This window comes from Mus musculus, chromosome 14, assembly GCF_000001635.26.
Source record: "Mus musculus strain C57BL/6J chromosome 14, GRCm38.p6 C57BL/6J".
NCBI classification, from domain to species: Eukaryota; Metazoa; Chordata; class Mammalia; order Rodentia; family Muridae; genus Mus; species Mus musculus.
The window spans coordinates 57,755,564-57,772,466 of record NC_000080.6 but is presented as its reverse complement, the minus strand read 5'-3'; positions in this window follow the sequence as shown (position 1 = coordinate 57,772,466).

Sequence of the window (16,903 nt, the reverse complement as noted above, 5' to 3'; positions counted from 1 at the left end):
ACCTGTGATGTTGAATAGAGTGGCCAGGGTGATTATGCTCATCTTGTCCTGGTGATGAAGGGGAAGTACCTTAGTGTCCTTCCCGTGACTGTGATAACACCATGACCACAAGCAGTCTGGGGAGGAAAGGGTTCATTTGGCTCACAGGTTACAGTCCATCCTCAGGAGAAGCTGAGACAATGGAGAGGTGCTAAGCAATCCAACCCGCTCCTCTCCCAGGAAGAATCTCTGGGCTACAGTCTCCTTGTTGTATGGAGCCAGAGCTGCGCTGAGGGTAGTGACTATGGTCACAGAATATCGTGACTTTTCCTACTACTTCTCTATAAGTGGTTCTGCACTTGTTCAGGGTGCAGGAGTCTCTCACCTAGTTTCGAACTTCTCATGAAAAGAAAACTGTGTATTTAGCATTGTTGGAAGTGTATATCCAAGAGAGGAAGAATTCTGGTCTTTCTTTTCCACTGTCTTGCTGACATCCTTTGTCTGATTAATTTCAATGTAATGATTTGGGACAGCAGGTTAGATACGAACTTGGAACCTTGTTTGGCCACTGCCTTGCTGTGAGATGTTAGGCAGATCCAAAGCTCCACACTCGGGCTAGAGACATACTTTGAGTAGTTGCTGCTCTTGTAGGGGATCCGGATTCAGTAGCCATCACCCACATGACATCTTACAACTATCTGTAACTCCGGTGCCAGGGAATCCAAAGCCCTTTCTGGCTTCTGAAGGTACCAGGGCTTTCCTGATACACACATATACATGCAGGCAAACATTCATGCACATAAATATAAATCTTTTAAAAAGGCTTTGTGCTTAATTTTAATTTGTATCAGATGCTGTGCTGGCTAGTTTTATGTCAAGTTGACACAAGCTAGAATCATTTGCAAAGAGGAACCCTCAACTGAGAAAATGTCCCCACCAGACTGGCCTGCGGGCAAGCCTGTGTTACATTTTCTTAGTTGGTGAAAGATATGGAATGACTCAGTCCATTGTGCGTGGTGCCATCCCTGGGCTGGTCCCAGGTATGTATAAGAAAGCAGGCCGAGCCCTGAGAAGTAAACCAGAAAGCAGCTTCTACCATGACTTCTGCATCAGTTTCTGCCTCCAGGCCCTGCCCTGACTTCCCTCAGCGATGAACTGTTACCTGGAAGCATAAGCTGAAGTAACTCATTTCCTTCACAGGTTGCTTTCGGTCATAGCAATAAACACCGTATGGCAGCTGGTATTTATCAGATTGGCCATTCCACAGGGCGTCTCTGAATCCATGATGAGAAAAACCCTTTAAGGAATTTACACCGGGACCTCATCCATCCTGAGCCCAACTCCAGTTCCAGAGGCTCTGATGCACTCTTCTGACTTAAGGGCAACAAGCACATGCAGCATACATACATACATACACATACATGTACACACATGTACACACATACATACATACATACATGTACATACATGTACATGCATATATATACATACACACATGTACATACATACGTGTATATGCATACATGCACATACATGCGCACACACATACATGTACATACATACATACATGTAGACAAAACATTCACACAAACAGAATAAATCTAATTTTTAAAAAATCTTAAAACCAAACCAAACTACCAACAACAAAACACCACAAGGAAGCCAAGAGCAGTCATCTCTGAACGTGTCGACTGATCACAATTAAAAATAAAAGTTTCCGCTCCCGAAGCCTGTCCTGCCACCTGACCCCATGAACCTATTAAGAAAGAAGATGAAGAGAACTGAGCTCTTAGGTGTCTCAGCCAGCTTTCCATCAAAACAACAAAACTGGTTTCGTTAGCTTAGACAAAGGGTTTCTGTAGCTCACAGTTGTATTTCACCCAAAACCAGAAATCGCAGGCACTGAACTTCAGGGGGCAGCGCTGGATGGCAGAGACCAGGGGCCTGTGGCAGAGACAAACTTCATGTCTTGTGGACCAGGAAGCAGAGAGAAAGAGAAGGAGGCCAGGGTCTTGGTCTCCAGTGACCCAAAGGACCTCCTATTAGTCTCTACCTCCCACAGAGTCCACCATTTCTGAGTAGTGCCACCAATGGGACTTAGCATGTGGACCTCAGGGGAACATTCGGCATCCAAATGATAATACGTGGCACTAGGACACCCAGCTCAAATTCCCAGATCTGACCTCCATCTCACTTCCTTTCATATGCCCTTTTCCAGTCTTTTAAAAACAGTGGTGGGGCTGGTGAGATGGCTCAGTGGGTAAGAGCACCCGACTGCTCTTCCGAAAGTCCGAAGTTCAAATCCCAGCAACCACGTGGTGGCTCACAACCACCCGGAATGAGATCTAATGCCCTCTTCTGGTGCGTCTGAAGACAGCTACAGTGTACTTACATATAATAAATAAATTAATTAATTAAAAAATAATAAATAAAAACAGTGATGATGATAGTGGTGGTGGTGGTTTTATTGGTTTTTCAAGACAGGATATCTCTGTGTAGCCCTGGCTGATCTGTAACTCGCTCTGTAGTCCAGGTCTGTCTCAAACTCAGAGATTCCCCTGCCTCTGCTTCCTGAGTGCTTGGATTAAGGGAACGAGCCACCACACCCCACTTAAGTTTATTCATTCATTCATTCATTCATTCATTCATTCGGGTGTGGAGAGAGCGCTCATGCTACTGTGTGAGCTTTGGAGCAGAAGACGGTTGGTTCTCTCCATCCTCCTTGTGGGCCTGGGTGTGAAACTTGGGTTATCAGGCTTGGTACCAAGCACCTTCACCAACTGAACCACCTTGCCAGCCTTTACCAATCTTTTAAAAATAAGTCTATAATTTTGTTTGTTTGTTTGTTTGTTTTTTCCCTGATCAGAAAGGCAACACATGTTCTTGAAAGTCTTCAGATAAAGAAAGAGGTTGGAGAGGAGGCCTAGAGGTTTCAGAACACTTGCTGTTGCATTGTGAGAACAGGAGTTTGTATTCCAGCTCCCGAGTGGCACACACACACACACACACACACACACTGTCATATTAAACCTTCCCATGGTGTTTTCAAATGACTCTAGCCCTCTTAAGTCTTTCTTCTGCCTGCCTGTCTGCCTGCCAGCCATCTGCTCATATGTCTACCCAGGGTAGCTTTAGTGCAGAGCATCCTGTGTGGCCTTTAGCCTTCTGCTCACAGTCTTAGGAAACAGTTTTGTAGAGCTGGAAGGTTCTGTTTCCTGACACGCCCATGTCACATCCTCCTCTTGCTTTGTTCTTCTTCATATTTTTAGCTGGAACCAACTGCATTTCAGCCATGCGAAGTGCCCACAAAATACAAGGTGAAAGGCTCTGTTCGTTTAAATAACTTTCGCGGCTTCTAGAGAAGAATCTGATTTTCCAAGGTGTTTTTTTAAAAAATATGCTTCCTCACAAAGGAAAAAGTGAAAATCAGCAGCTGTCATGAATACTGTGCAAGTGGCTCTTCTCAGAGGGGCTAAGAGGTGGGGGAGGTGAGGATTCTGACTTCCTGTGATGGGAGTCCTGACTTCCTGTGATGGGGGTCCTGACTTCCTGTGATGGGAGTCCTGACTTCCTGTGATGGGGGTTCTGATTTCCTGTGATGGAGGTCCTGACTTCCTGTGATGGGAGTCCTGACTTCCTGTGATGGGGGTCCTGACTTCCTGTGATGGGGGTCCTGACTTCCTGTGATGGAGGTCCTGACTTCCTGTGATGGGGGTCTTGACTTCCTCTGATGGGAGTCCTGACTTCCTGTGATGGGAGTCCTGATTTCCTGTGATGGAGGTCTTGACTTCCTATGATGGGGGTTCTGATTTCCTGTGATGGAGGTCCTAATTTCCTGTAATGGGGGTCCTGATTTCCTGTGATGGGGGACCTCATTTCTTGAGACTGATGAACTTCTAGCTCCAGCCTTAAAATTCAGGAATTCATATGAAGTTCCTGCTTCCATACTCTCCCGATGGCAAACAGCTCTCCCCTATCACCCAGAGCTTGAGAGTGAGCGGTCAGTGAAGCTGCTCTAGGGCTTGCTGTGGGGCAGTTTATCTCTTGAAACATCTTCTTTCCCAGGCTGCTCTCCCTTCCCCACACACCTTGCCTTGAAGAGAATGAAGATTGCTTGGAAACTGCCCTGCTAAGAAGCCAGAAAAGATCATAGCAGCCTGTTTCTTTGTTTCTAAGTGAGATACTACCAGAGGTCCAATGCAAAAATTGAAATTTCTTAATTAACTTTTCCACAGGGAAGGGGCCATGGTAGGCACAGAATGAGGAGCTGTGGCTGGCATTCTCTCTCTTCCCCCTCCCCCTCCCCCTCTTCTTCCTCTCCCTCACTAGCATCACTGCCAGTACCACTGTTCTCTGTGCTGTACTGCCTCTGCTACAGGTATGGTAGTTGCTCAAATCCACCTTAGATATATTTCTCCCCAGAGAAGGATTAATGAGAGGACTTTGAACCCTGTAATTCTGGTCCCGTGTATGTAACATCTTCTGACAGGATCCCCTTTAATCAACACAGGCAAGCATGTCATTAGATACACCTTGTTAAGAACAAATAGCATGGCTAAGCTAGACAAATGTCTTAGCCTTACATATTTTATGTCTTATTAGCATATGCTAATTATGCACAATAATGCTTCATTATGGTTTTATTACATGTTGTCTTAGTCAATGTTTCCATTCCTGCACAAAACATCATGACCAAGAAGCAAGTTGGGGAGGAAAGGGTTTATTCAGCTTACATTTCCACATTGCTGTTCATCACCAAGGAAGTCAGGACTGGAACTCAAGCAGGTCAGGAAGCAGGAGCTGATGCAGAGCCAGTGGAGAGATGTTCTTTACTGGCTTGCTTCCCCTGGCTTGCTCAGCTTGCTTTCTTATAGATCCCAAGCCCAGGGACGGCACCACCCACAATGGGTCCTCCCACCCTTGATCACTAATTGAGAAAATGCCTTACAGCTGGATCTCATGGAGGCCTTTCCTCAAGGGAGGCTCCTTTCTTTGAGATAACTCCAGGTTTCATCAAGTTGACAAAAAACAAAAGAAAACAAAACAAAACAGCCAGTACACATGTATATAATGTGTTGCGAGAAATATTAAAAAGTGATCCCGCCAACTTTCCACGCTCCTGCTTCTCTCACCCCTAACTCCCAGGTGGGGCTGGGCCGAGCTCCTGCTAGCCCCTGCAGCATCTGGCTTGCTTGTCCCAGGAGCCACTAGTTCCCTCTCTGCTAAAATCCCCAGTAATTGGTGGTCCCATATTCCAGTAACCAAATTGAAACACCAACCTTGCAGTTAGAAATCACAATACCCAGTAAGCCGGTAGAATTAAAACTCTTAGAGCTTGTAGTTAACCAATCAGATTTATGTATCAATAAACTCACAATTTGTAGGATGCCAATACAATAATTTCAGAGCCAATTGATAATGATCAAAGCTTTATTCAATTAATATAACCTTGTGATATCATCGCGTCAACCTCCATTCTCCTCTCCCCTGAGAGACTCTCTGTCCCTGCAACTTTTAGCTCCTCCTCTTTTTTCCCTGTCCAATCACAGACCTCCTCTGCACTAAAGTAATTGGGTAGGGAAAATCCTGCAACAATAGTGCATTTCGGTCATATTAAACCCATCACTGTGACTCTGTTTCTTGCATCTGACTCCTGATAATCCCCGCCCTCTAGCCCTCATTCCTCGTTCGTGTCCTTTGTGTGTGTGTGACTCGATGAATTTTCTTTGGGTTTCTAAGATGTGGGCACCTTACCAGTGGCTTCACACTGAAAAAGTCTCTTGAGCCCCCATCAACATTCTTTATAAACGCTGCGGGAGGGTTAGCCCCACAAGTCCCATGAGCAGCTACTATGAGTTCACTCGTGTAAGAGACATGTCACACTTGGAAGTCAGTGTCCCACGGTGCTCCCCACTCTTTCCTCTGCCTCTCCTTTCCCTTGGAGTAGTTGACGTGGATGTCCCACTACAGCTGTGTGCTCAACATTTCTTTGCTTTCAGTGCTCTGACCAGTTATGGGTCTATGCAGTTACTGTAATCACTGTAAAAAGAAGTTTCTGGAACCAAAGCCGATAAGAGTACTAATGTGTGGGCAGAAACAGTTTGGATTAGGTGGGCACATTATTTCCATTGATAATGACAATGGCAGTGCTGTGCCAGGAAATGTTCGTGAACCCCGAAAAGACCACCAAGGAGCTGATTCCAATACAATCCCACTAGGGTTTCTTTATTCAAGTTGGACCTTGGGCTCCCTGTCAACCCTGACACAGCAGGAAGGTAGAGTCCTGAGCCTAGTTTTAGCCAAGCATGTATATAGGCAAGAAGGGGCTATCTAGCCCGATACCACATCTGATTGGGAGGCCATTATGGCCTTTAACATAACTGACCAGTGCTGGAAACCTGATTGGTGGTTGTTAGGAAGTGAGGTGTCTGTCAGGGGCGGGCTTGTAACCTGGAGGTGCAGATTTGTTGGGGAATAATCTGGAAACTGGTGCTAGATGCAGGTTTTGTTGAAGGGGTAACCTGGAAACTGGTGATAGGTACTAGCCTGTCAGTTAACTCGAGTTCAGCCTTAGGTCAGGTTCTCTAAGATGGAGTCTGAACCCAGAAGATCTGGTCCCTCAGCAGGGGCTCCCTACCCTGCCCTACAGTCTCTCCAGCCATGGGCTTTTGACTGAGTTTACAGAATGCAACATGAGTTCCCACCTGTGCAGTGGGCATCCAATTGCCCCATAATGTACTTGCCGTTTTCTACCATATTCATTCTCTCTCTCCCCAGTCAAGGAGTCATTCTCCACTCCTAGGCCTTTTTTCTGGTTTCCAGGGCTCCATGCTCACACTCACCCCAATGTAAATGCACATGTAAGTTAGAATCTATGGTTTTCACATGAGAAAGAACACGTGGTGCTTGTCAATATATTTTCCAGTTCCATCCATTCTCCTGCAAATTCATTTTCCTCAAGTTGATTACAATCTATATAGAGCACACTTTCCTTACCCATTCATCAGTTGATGGGAATCTAGGTTAGTTGCATGTTGTTGCTTTTGGGAATAGAGTATCACTAAACAGAGCTGTGCACTTATCTCTGTGGCAGGATATGGAACCCTTTGAGTGCATTCCTAGGAGTGGGAGAGCTGGGTCGCCTGGGAGTTCTAGTTTACATTGTTGTTGTTTTGTTCTATTGGTGTGTAGGTGTATGTCTGCATGTGATTATGTACACGAGTGTATGTCTGCATGTGAATATGTACATGTGTGCAGTGGTCTCAGAGCCCAGAATCCCCTGGAGCTGCCTGATGTGGGGATGCTGGGAACCAAACTCCAGTCCTCTGCAGAAGTAGCAGTGCTCTTACTTGCTGAGTTCTCTCCCACACTCCTAGGTTGTTTGTCTTGTTTTCTGTTTGGTTTGGTTTGGTTTGGTTTCTTACAAACCCCCACACTGACTCCATAGTGGCTGCTCTCATTTACATTTCTACCAGCAGTGGATATGTTTTCTATTTCTCCACATCCTCACTAGCATTTGCAGAGATCTTTCTTTCTCTCTTTCCTTTCTTCCTCCAATGTATAGTTTGGAGAACTTTGTCAAAGATCAGGTGGTCGTAGCTGTGTGGGCTTCTGTCTGGCCCTCTGTCCCACCACCTACATCACCTGTTCTTTTTCCCTGCCGGTATTGTTGCTGTTTGACTATGGCTCCATTGAATAACTTAAAGCTAAGGATGATGACACCCGGCGTTACCTGTTTAGCTCAGGGATGCTTTGAATGATGCCTGGGTCTCTTTTGTGCTTCCATATGAATTTTGTTCTTTTCTGTTTTGAATACAGAAATGCATTAGAATTTGTATAGGGATTATATTGGATTGTAGCTAGCTTTTGTAAAGATGGCCACTTTCACAATGTTGATTCTTCTCATCTGTGAGCACGGGAGTTCCTTCCTTCTCTAGTATCTTCAATTTCCTTCTTCAGCATTTTAGTGTGCCATAGAAGTCATTTTTGTTTTTTTGTTTGTTTTTCATAATTCAAGTGTGATGTTTAATTTATTTTTCTCTTTTTTCCTCAACATACTGTTTTTTTTTTAAATCAGTTATCTGGGGATTTCATATAATGCACTCTTGTACCATTCTTCCCAGGTCCACCCTCCCACCCTTGCGCATTCCCCCTTCCCTCCAAAAAAATAAGAAAAGAAAAAAAAAAAAAACAAAACAAAAAGAAAAAAAAAAAACCACTATGTCCAATCGTATTGCCCTGTGCTCATAGCAGCCTGGTCAAACTCCCAGTGGCCAGAATCTTAAAACTGAGTCCAGGGCTGGAGAGTTGGCTCACTGGCTGCTCTTCCAGAGGTTCTAAGTTTGTTTGTTTGTTTGTTTTTTAATAGTTTTTTTTTAAAGATTTATTTATTTATTTATTTCATGTATGTGAATGTACTGTTGCTGTCTTCAGACACACCTGAAGAGGGCATCAGATCCCATTACAGATGGTTGTGAGCCACCATGTGGTTGCTGGGAATTGAACTCAGGACCTCTGGAAGAGCAGTCAGTGCTTTTAACTGCTGAGCCATCTCTCCAGCCCCTAAGTTCAATTCCCAGCAACTATGGGGTGGCTCACAACCATCTATAACAGGATCTGATGCCCTATTCTGTCATGCAGGCACACAGAAAGAGGACTCATATACTATGTAAATAAAACAAACAAAGCAAAGGAATACATTTAGCCAAGCATGGTGATGTAAGCCTTTATTTAATCCCAGCACTCGGGACGCAGAGGCAGGCAGATCACAGTTAGTTAGTTCTATTTGGTAGTGAACTGGGCATCAGACACTGCCTCTCTCCTACCTGGTGCACTTAGTAATGCCTACCCTTCCTCTCTTCCCTCCAGGCCATGATGCTCATGGGATCACAGTTGACAGTCACCTGATGCACTTAATGTCCATAGGCACCAGTCCGAAGTGACTGGTTTTCCTCATATTGCCCCAAATTACGCAGCCTTTGTCTTAAAGGAATAGGTAGTTAAATTGTACAGTTGCTTTATTTCCAACAGCTAAGTGCTAAAGATTTATTTATTTTTACGAGTACACCGTAGCTGTCTTCAGACACACCAGAAGAGGGCATCAGATCCCATTACAGGTGGTTGTGAGCCATCATATGGTTGCTGGGAATTGAACTCAGGACCTCAGGAAGAGCAGTGGGTGCTAGTGTCACCACTGAGTCACCACTCCAGCCCTTCCACAGCATTTAAACTGATCCCATTGCTCCCAGGCCCCAGAGTCCCCCAAGCCATACTGTGAGAGGGTCTCTCATTTGTTGGTAAGAGTATCTTTCCATTTCAAGCAGTTCAGGGGCAAAATATTCCGTGGTTACCATAGTTTCCTGTATTGGACCATTATTAAGGCCCCCATCTACATGTTATAGACAAGATTTCCTTTCCTCTGTATTAAAGGCTGGCTTCTGTTTATGCCTCACCCTCGTCATTTGTCCAGGTCTGGGAACACAGGAGGGGCTGTTCAGCAAAAGTCTAATTTGTGCTCTTTCCTTCTGTCTGGTTTCAGACCTGGGCCAAGAGACTGAGTTGCATATTTTACATCCCAAAGCAGACCAGGCCTCCAGGTTCCCCCAGCATCCCTCAGTCCCTCCCTGGCACAGCCTGCCCCCAGCCCCGCCCTTCCCTGCCCCAGCCCTGCCCTTCCCTGAGAAGCTCCTCCCGATACAATCCAGACATTTTGGTCTCTCCCACTCTCTCTTCTCCTCTTCTCTTTCTGCACCTGTACCCCTTTCTTTCTCCCTGCCTTACCGCCTCCCCTTTCCCCATGATAACTTCCCCGGGCTTGATCCTTGGGGCCAGTGAACTTGTCCACTCGAGAGCAGCTTCCCAATAAACCTGCCTTTAATATAATCCGATCGGCTTAAATTGGCTCATTTCACTGGCAGTGGAGAAATAGCCTATCACCTTTTCCCTGCCAGCCCTAAGAAAGAGTAAGTTAGCCCTCCATCTCCTTCCTCCACCATCACCAGCTCCTTTCCTGCTAACTTAGAGCTAGTGCAGAAGCTGGTGCTCAGCTTGGTCCTCACACCTGAAGGGCAGTGTTCCCTAACACATCCTAAATGTGGGCAGTGCCCTCATGGCCTGGAGTTCCTAGATGGCGTAAAAAAAAAAAACGAGAGAGGGAGCAGAGAACCAGCATCCCCAGCTGTGGTTCACTGTGACCAGTGTCTCCCTCCTGTCATCATGTCTTCCCACCACTGTAGAGTGTTCTTCAACTGTGAGCCATAAGTCCTTCCCTCCTTAGCCACTTTTGTCAGGTGCCTAGTCACAGCAACACCCGTTCTACATAACACTCTGTCTGCGTATCAATGCACACAGCGTCTCTGACCAGCCTGAGACAATAAAGAAGGCTTCTCTCCTCCTATCTGAGAGCCACTCCAGGTCTTTCCCTCCCTGGTACTTCTGCAACCCAAACCTTGGATTTGGGAAAACACAATCCACTTTCACAAAATCCAGTATTGCCTGGCTGGTCTCAAACTCCTGATCCTTCAACCCTGGCGTCCCAACTGCCATGCCCAATTCCCTGTTGTTTTATCTTAACTGTGTATTTTGGTTGCTTAGAAATGTTAAAGTTGCCAGGCGTGGTGGCCCACACCTTTAGTCCCAGCACTTGGGAGGCAGAGGCAGATGGACTTCTGAGTTTGAGGCCAGCCTGGTCTACAGAGTGAGTTCCAGGACAGCCAGGGCTACACAGAGAAACCCTGTCTCAAAAAACCAAACCAAACCAAACCAAACCAAACCAAACCAAACAAACAAACAAAGAAATGTTAAAGTTGTATGCATTTACCATTCAATTAGAAAACTTCAGGGTGGGGGTGGGGGTGGGGGTGGGAGGAAAACAGCAGTGAAGCCAAGCCCCAGAGGTTGAATACACTCTGCCTTTTCTTAGCGTTTGTCCTATTGCCATCAAGCACCCGGTAGTTTAGAGTTGCCTTCAACCAAATGTCAGTTAATTACACAGTCACGGAATCTCAGTACTTCACACTTATCCAATGCAGTTCAGTGAAGTGGATGGTGCTTCTGATAACACAATAGAAATTAGATACTCGGGTGAAATTATAGTTCTCTGAGGCTAATTTGGGGGTGTGATTTTTAAATGTGTTTCCAGGCCTCTGGACCTGTGTTTGAATGACTTGAGCTGTCCCAGCACTGACCCCGCATGAGGTCTGTGCTCCTTGCTGGCGTTCTCTCCACAGTAGCTCCATTCAAGCTGTAGGTTCCAACTGGGCCCTCAGTTACTGTGCGATGCCTTCTGGGCACTTGAACCTTTGTTTGTATTTTGCTCTGAGCTTCTTGGTGGGTTGCTCTATAAAAAGCATCTGTCATTATTTCTTTTCTGTGTGGGACTCCCCCTCTCCCCTCTTCAGCTTATTCCATTCACTCTGTTCCAGTTCAATGGATCCCTCTGGCTGACATTCAGTCCTCTCCGATCTGACTAAATGACTAAACACCTACCGAAACAAAGTCTTGCACCAGCAGAGGGTTCTGGCCATTGCCAGGAAGATAGCCACAGTGGCTCTCATTTGCTCAGTGGACCCAGGAAGGCAGGTTCAAATATGAAACCTAGTTTCAAGGGAGCCTGGGCACCAACCACTGTTTTGTCTGCTCTATTTTTTGACAACTTGTAGGTAATGACTTCATTGCAAATTAACGTTCAGTGAATGATCCATTGCAAATAGCTGCCAGGGAATTCTGGGGGCCTTACCCCTCATGCTGGCATGTGTCCTCAGTCAGCCCACTTGGCACAGACCACGATGCCTATTAGATAGGAGGGCTGTTTCCTGGAGAAAAAGGGCAAATTCCTCTCAGCATTCCTTGTGGTGTGAGGAATGGCTTCTCAGAAGGAAGGAATTGCAATCATCCGACCAGTTTGCTTCACCCAGAGTCTCAATTTCCTGACATTCTGCAAGTTTTTCAATGACACATACTGTGAGCATGTGCACTGGAGAAGTTGGGTGCTGCCCGAAGCATTCTGTAAACACCATGCTGTGGGAACTCCTGCCCAAAGGGACCCTGAGGTGTGAGTTCCCACACATGTGGATCATTTTAATGTAACCTAAGCTGGCCTTGAACTCACAATCTTCCTGCTTTGACCTCCTCAGCATTATAGAGATTCTAGGCCTACATTATCAGGCCTGGCTTGGACTGGACGACTCTTAGCAAAGTACAGGACAAGCAGAGGACTTGCTTGTCTTTGATCAGTTCAGCTAACGATACAATAATATAAACACAAACCTATCAAGGAAGGAAGGAAAGAATAAAGGAGAGAGGGAGGGAAGGAAGGAGGGAAGGAAGAAGGAAAGGCAGGAAAGAGGAAAAGGAGGAGGGAGGAAGAGAGGGAGGGAGAGAGGAACGGAAGGAAGGGAAGGAGGAACAGGAGGGGGTAAGAAGGAAAGGAAGGGAGGGAGGCAGGAAGGGAGTGACATAATGTTATGGGTTCCCAACAGGTCACATTGTGTATTTCTAGTCTAACCTGTGCGTCCTGTTTCCTATCTCTGCATACTAGTTATCCGTGAACCAGAACCCCAAATTTCAGATCCTCCACAACAGGGTTCTCCTCTTGCCAAACAAAATACTTGTCAGGACTAAAAATGGTTTAAAATTAACTCCCCAGCTGCAGTCGTGACGTTCAGTTGGTGGTGTTCCTTTCTAAGGCTCGGGAACTTCCATTCAAAGTCCCCAAATTCTTTAGCATTCCTTGGCATGTACAGCTTGTAGGATTTAATATAGCGTAATAGACTTATTTAAAAAAAAACTATTCAAAAGCTACAGGATGTTTGTTGTAACTGTGCCTTACTTAAAAATCACCAAAATTGCCCTTTTTTAGAGGCTGTGTTCATAACTTCCAAGAACACGAAGCTCTGGGCTGTAATTGGCAGCACATGGGCCATCGCCTTCTGTACAATTCCATTTCCTCCTTCAAACTTGCTGCTAATAATTTGATTCATAAGACTGACTATTCACGGAAAGTTTCTAACCTCCCTTCTAGAATGTTCTTTCAGCTCTCAATGCTAAGCTTCTCTTGGATGAACGGTTTACTCAACACCTACTCTCCACCAGGGGTTTCTAGCTTGACCTCTTGACACTAGAGACAGCTGTGGATCTCTGCTTTACAGATGAGAAAAACAACATCCTAGAAGCTAAGAACTTTGGTCACCATTCCACTACTGACTGGTTGTGTTGGCTCCAAAGCTGGGATGGGTGGTATCCTTCTAGACATGCCTGCCTCTCAGACTAAAGGTCAGATACCACATGCCTCCATCCAAGGTCAGGGCGGCTCTTATTGAAGAGGGTGGCAGGAAATTTTATATATATGTGTGTGTGTGTGTGTGTGTGTGTGTGTGTGTGTATGTATGTGTGTATATTTAATGTGTGTATGTGTGTATATATAGAAGAGGGCATCAGATCATATTATAGATGGTTTTAAGACACTATGTAGTTGCTGGGAATTGAACTCAGGACCCCTAAAAGCGAAGCCAGTACTCTTAACTGCTGAGTCATCTCTCGTCCAGGGAGGAAGTATTTAAAGGTGACATAAATGAGGTTGTTTTTTTTTGAGAAAAGAGAGAAAAGATTATTAAGAACAAAAGCCATACACGTGGAAGGCAAGGGTGCTGTTGTACAAATGAATCCTGGTATTCAGGAAGCTGGGGCAGTAGGGTTATCTTAAATTTGGGGCCAGTCTGGGCTACAAATTTATACTTTTGTCCCAAAAAGCCAAACCAAACAAACAAAAATCCATATGGAAAATGACAACTTTCTTGGGCAACTGACCTGACCATGAGCCCACACTACTGGCCTTATCGATCCTTCAGCAGCCTGCTCATTTCACCAACTGCATCACTCTCAACTCTGCCGCCTACTCTGGTGACCTCGCCATCATCCAGGTTCATTTCTACCCCTGCCCAAAAAAAGCATAGCCTCACAGCAAGTCCGGGCTGGAGGCAGGGACCCAGAGGAACAGAGGCACATGCCTCTCACAGCTGGCCTCCAAATGGATGCAAGAGTCCAGCAGCAGCTGGCAGAGGGGAAGGCCACTCACACCGGCTGGGCTTCCTAGACTCTCCATTTGTCCATTCCCTTTGTTCAGTCTGCTGGCTTGGCCCATGGCCCTAGAGAAGCTGCACCACCCACTTTTGCTCCTAAACTAGGCAGTTCTTCTAAGAAGTCATCTCCAGTCCCTCTGCTGCTGTCCCAGACAAGGTGACCTGGGGTCAACTGAGTTTGAGGGATGGAGGGAATAAGACTCCAGAAACACGCAAAGGCCTTCAGAAAGAAAGAATGGTGGGTCTAGTGTACACCATCACCAGATGGGTGTTGAAGTCTGGTTTGTACATGTGGTGGAGGGTTTTTTTTGGTTGGTTGGGTGTTGGTTTTGTGTGTGTGTGTGAGTGTCTAGTGTGTCATGTGTGCTGGTGCTTGCAGAGGTAGGAGGAAGGTGCAGGATCCACTGAGCTGTAGTAAGAGCTGCAGTAAGCCTTCTCAATCAACCGACTGGCTGTTTCTTTGCCCCCTGTTCACGTTCTTACTCAGATCACTAGAGCCTGGGTAATTAATAAAGACATTCATTTTCCACAGGAGTCTTGAAAAACCATAGAGAACCAGTATCTGTCCAGAGCCTCTTACTGCATCCAGCCTGGTGAAGGGGAATTATAGTAGCCTGCTGTACTTGATATAAGCTAGAGGTACCCGGAGGAAAACAAAATGAGAAAAACCAAAATCCATGAATTGAGGAATTGCCTACATCATATTAGCCTATAGGTCTGTGAGGATCCTTCCTTCCTTCCTTCCTTCCTTCCTTCCTTCCTTCCTTCCTTCCTTCCTCTGGTTTTTAAAGACGTGGTTTCTCTGTGTAGCCCTGGCTGCCCTAGAACTCATCCTGTAGACCAGATTGGCCTCAAACTCATAGATCTGCCCTCTTCTGCTTCCCGAGGACTAAAGGCGTGCACCACCACAGCCAAACTCTTTTTTTTAAAGGTTTATTTATTTAGTGTATATGAGTGTTTTACCTGCAAGTAGTATACCTGTAGATCACCTGTATGCCTGGTGCCAGCAATGGCTAGAAAATGGGATTGGAGACACAGATGCTTATGAGCCATCGGGTGGGTGCTGGGAACTGAACCTGGATTCTCTGCAAGAGCAGCCAGTATTCCTAACCAGTGAGCTGCCTCTTAGGTTTGTGGGGGCATTTTCTTGATTAATGATTGATGCGGGAGGATCTAGTTCATTGTGCAGTGCCATCCCTGAGCTCAGTTGTATATGAAAACAGGCTGAAGTAAACCACGGAAGGCGGGCCAGTGAGCAGTGCTCCTCCATGGCCGCTGCTTCAGTTCCTGCCCAGTCCCTTCTCTGAGTCCCTTCATCATGGACTATAAGCTATAAGAGAAAACCTTTCCTCCCCAAATGGCTTTTGGTCATCATAGCAGTGGACAGCAATGAATACCCCTGAAGATACAGGATCCCTTTCCTCTTATCTTTAAGCCAAAGGACTCGGTCCTCTTTTCCTTATCAAACTCAAACGGTTTCCAAAGGCCCCACCACTAAATGCCATCACCAGATGCATTTGGAACTAAGTTTCCTGCATGGAGCTTTTGTGAAGATGCATCCAAATCATATCAACAGGGAACCCTGGGGTTTGACAATAGGCTTCACCCTGCCCTTGAAGGCTGGTCTCATTACTCAACAAGGTCTTAAGAGTGGTGGTGTAGCAGATCAGCCTGAATTTGGCTTTTATATTCGTCTCATTTCATCAGTATAGTAATTTACACAGAAAAAAAAGTTTTGTTTTGTTTTATTTTTTCAAATTTGTAGGCTAAACATTTGTACAGTAGTCTGAACCCACAATTTGTACCTGGGCACCTCCTGGGCTATATGGTAATGTAGGTATGGGTAGGGGATGCTAGAGAAACAAGGGTCACTGATCCCCCTTCCTGCTCTGCCTCCCCTGACAACACTGTGTTGGTCCTGCCTCCTCAGTGACTCTCCATCCCAGTCAGAGTTTTTCCACGCCTGCTGGCACTGCTCTGGAGCAGAGGTTGACAACTTTTTTTTTTTTTTCTGTAAAGAACAGACAGCAAATATTTAGGGTTTTATTGGCCACATATGTTGCAATAGTGTCTGCTGTAAAGAGAAAGCAGCCACAGGAGATGAGAGATCGAATGTGCACGACCATGCCCCAGTTATGGCTTGCATCATAGGCACTGCAATATTGATTGCACATCCTGCCCATGGGTCATGAAACGCTTCTCTTCTTTTGATTTTCTTCTCTCAATAACTTAGAAATCTTAACATAATTCTTAGCCCATATGCTATGGACAATAAAACAGACAATGGGCCAGACTTGCTCCATTCACCCTCATGATGGGTGGGCCTGTGTTCTTCCAAAGTGCATATGTTAGCATCCTAACCCTTAGTACTTCAAAATATCACCTTATTTACAGATAGGGTCTGTGTAGACGCAGTCAAACTGAAGCTATCCGGGCAGGCCCTGATCAAGCATGACTATGTCCTAATACCAAGCATATGCAGACATGCACAGAGGGCCAGTCATGTAGAGAAACACAGGTGGTGGCCACAGACAAGATAAAGACTACCCAAGTTTGAATAGGATGGCCTCCATAGACTCAAGTGTTTAAATGCTTGGCCATAGGGAGTGGCATTCTTAGGGGGTGTGGCTTTATTGGAGTAGGTGAGGCCTTGTTGGAGGAAATGTGTCACTAGGGGTGGGGTTTGAGGTCTCCCATGCTTAAGCTATGCCCAGTGTGGCACACAATCTCTTTATGCTGACTGTGGATCAAGATGTAGAACTCTTACTCTTAGCTCCTTCTCCAGCACCATACCTGCCTTCATGCTGCCATGTTTTTTCCCACCATGATGATAACGGACTGAACCC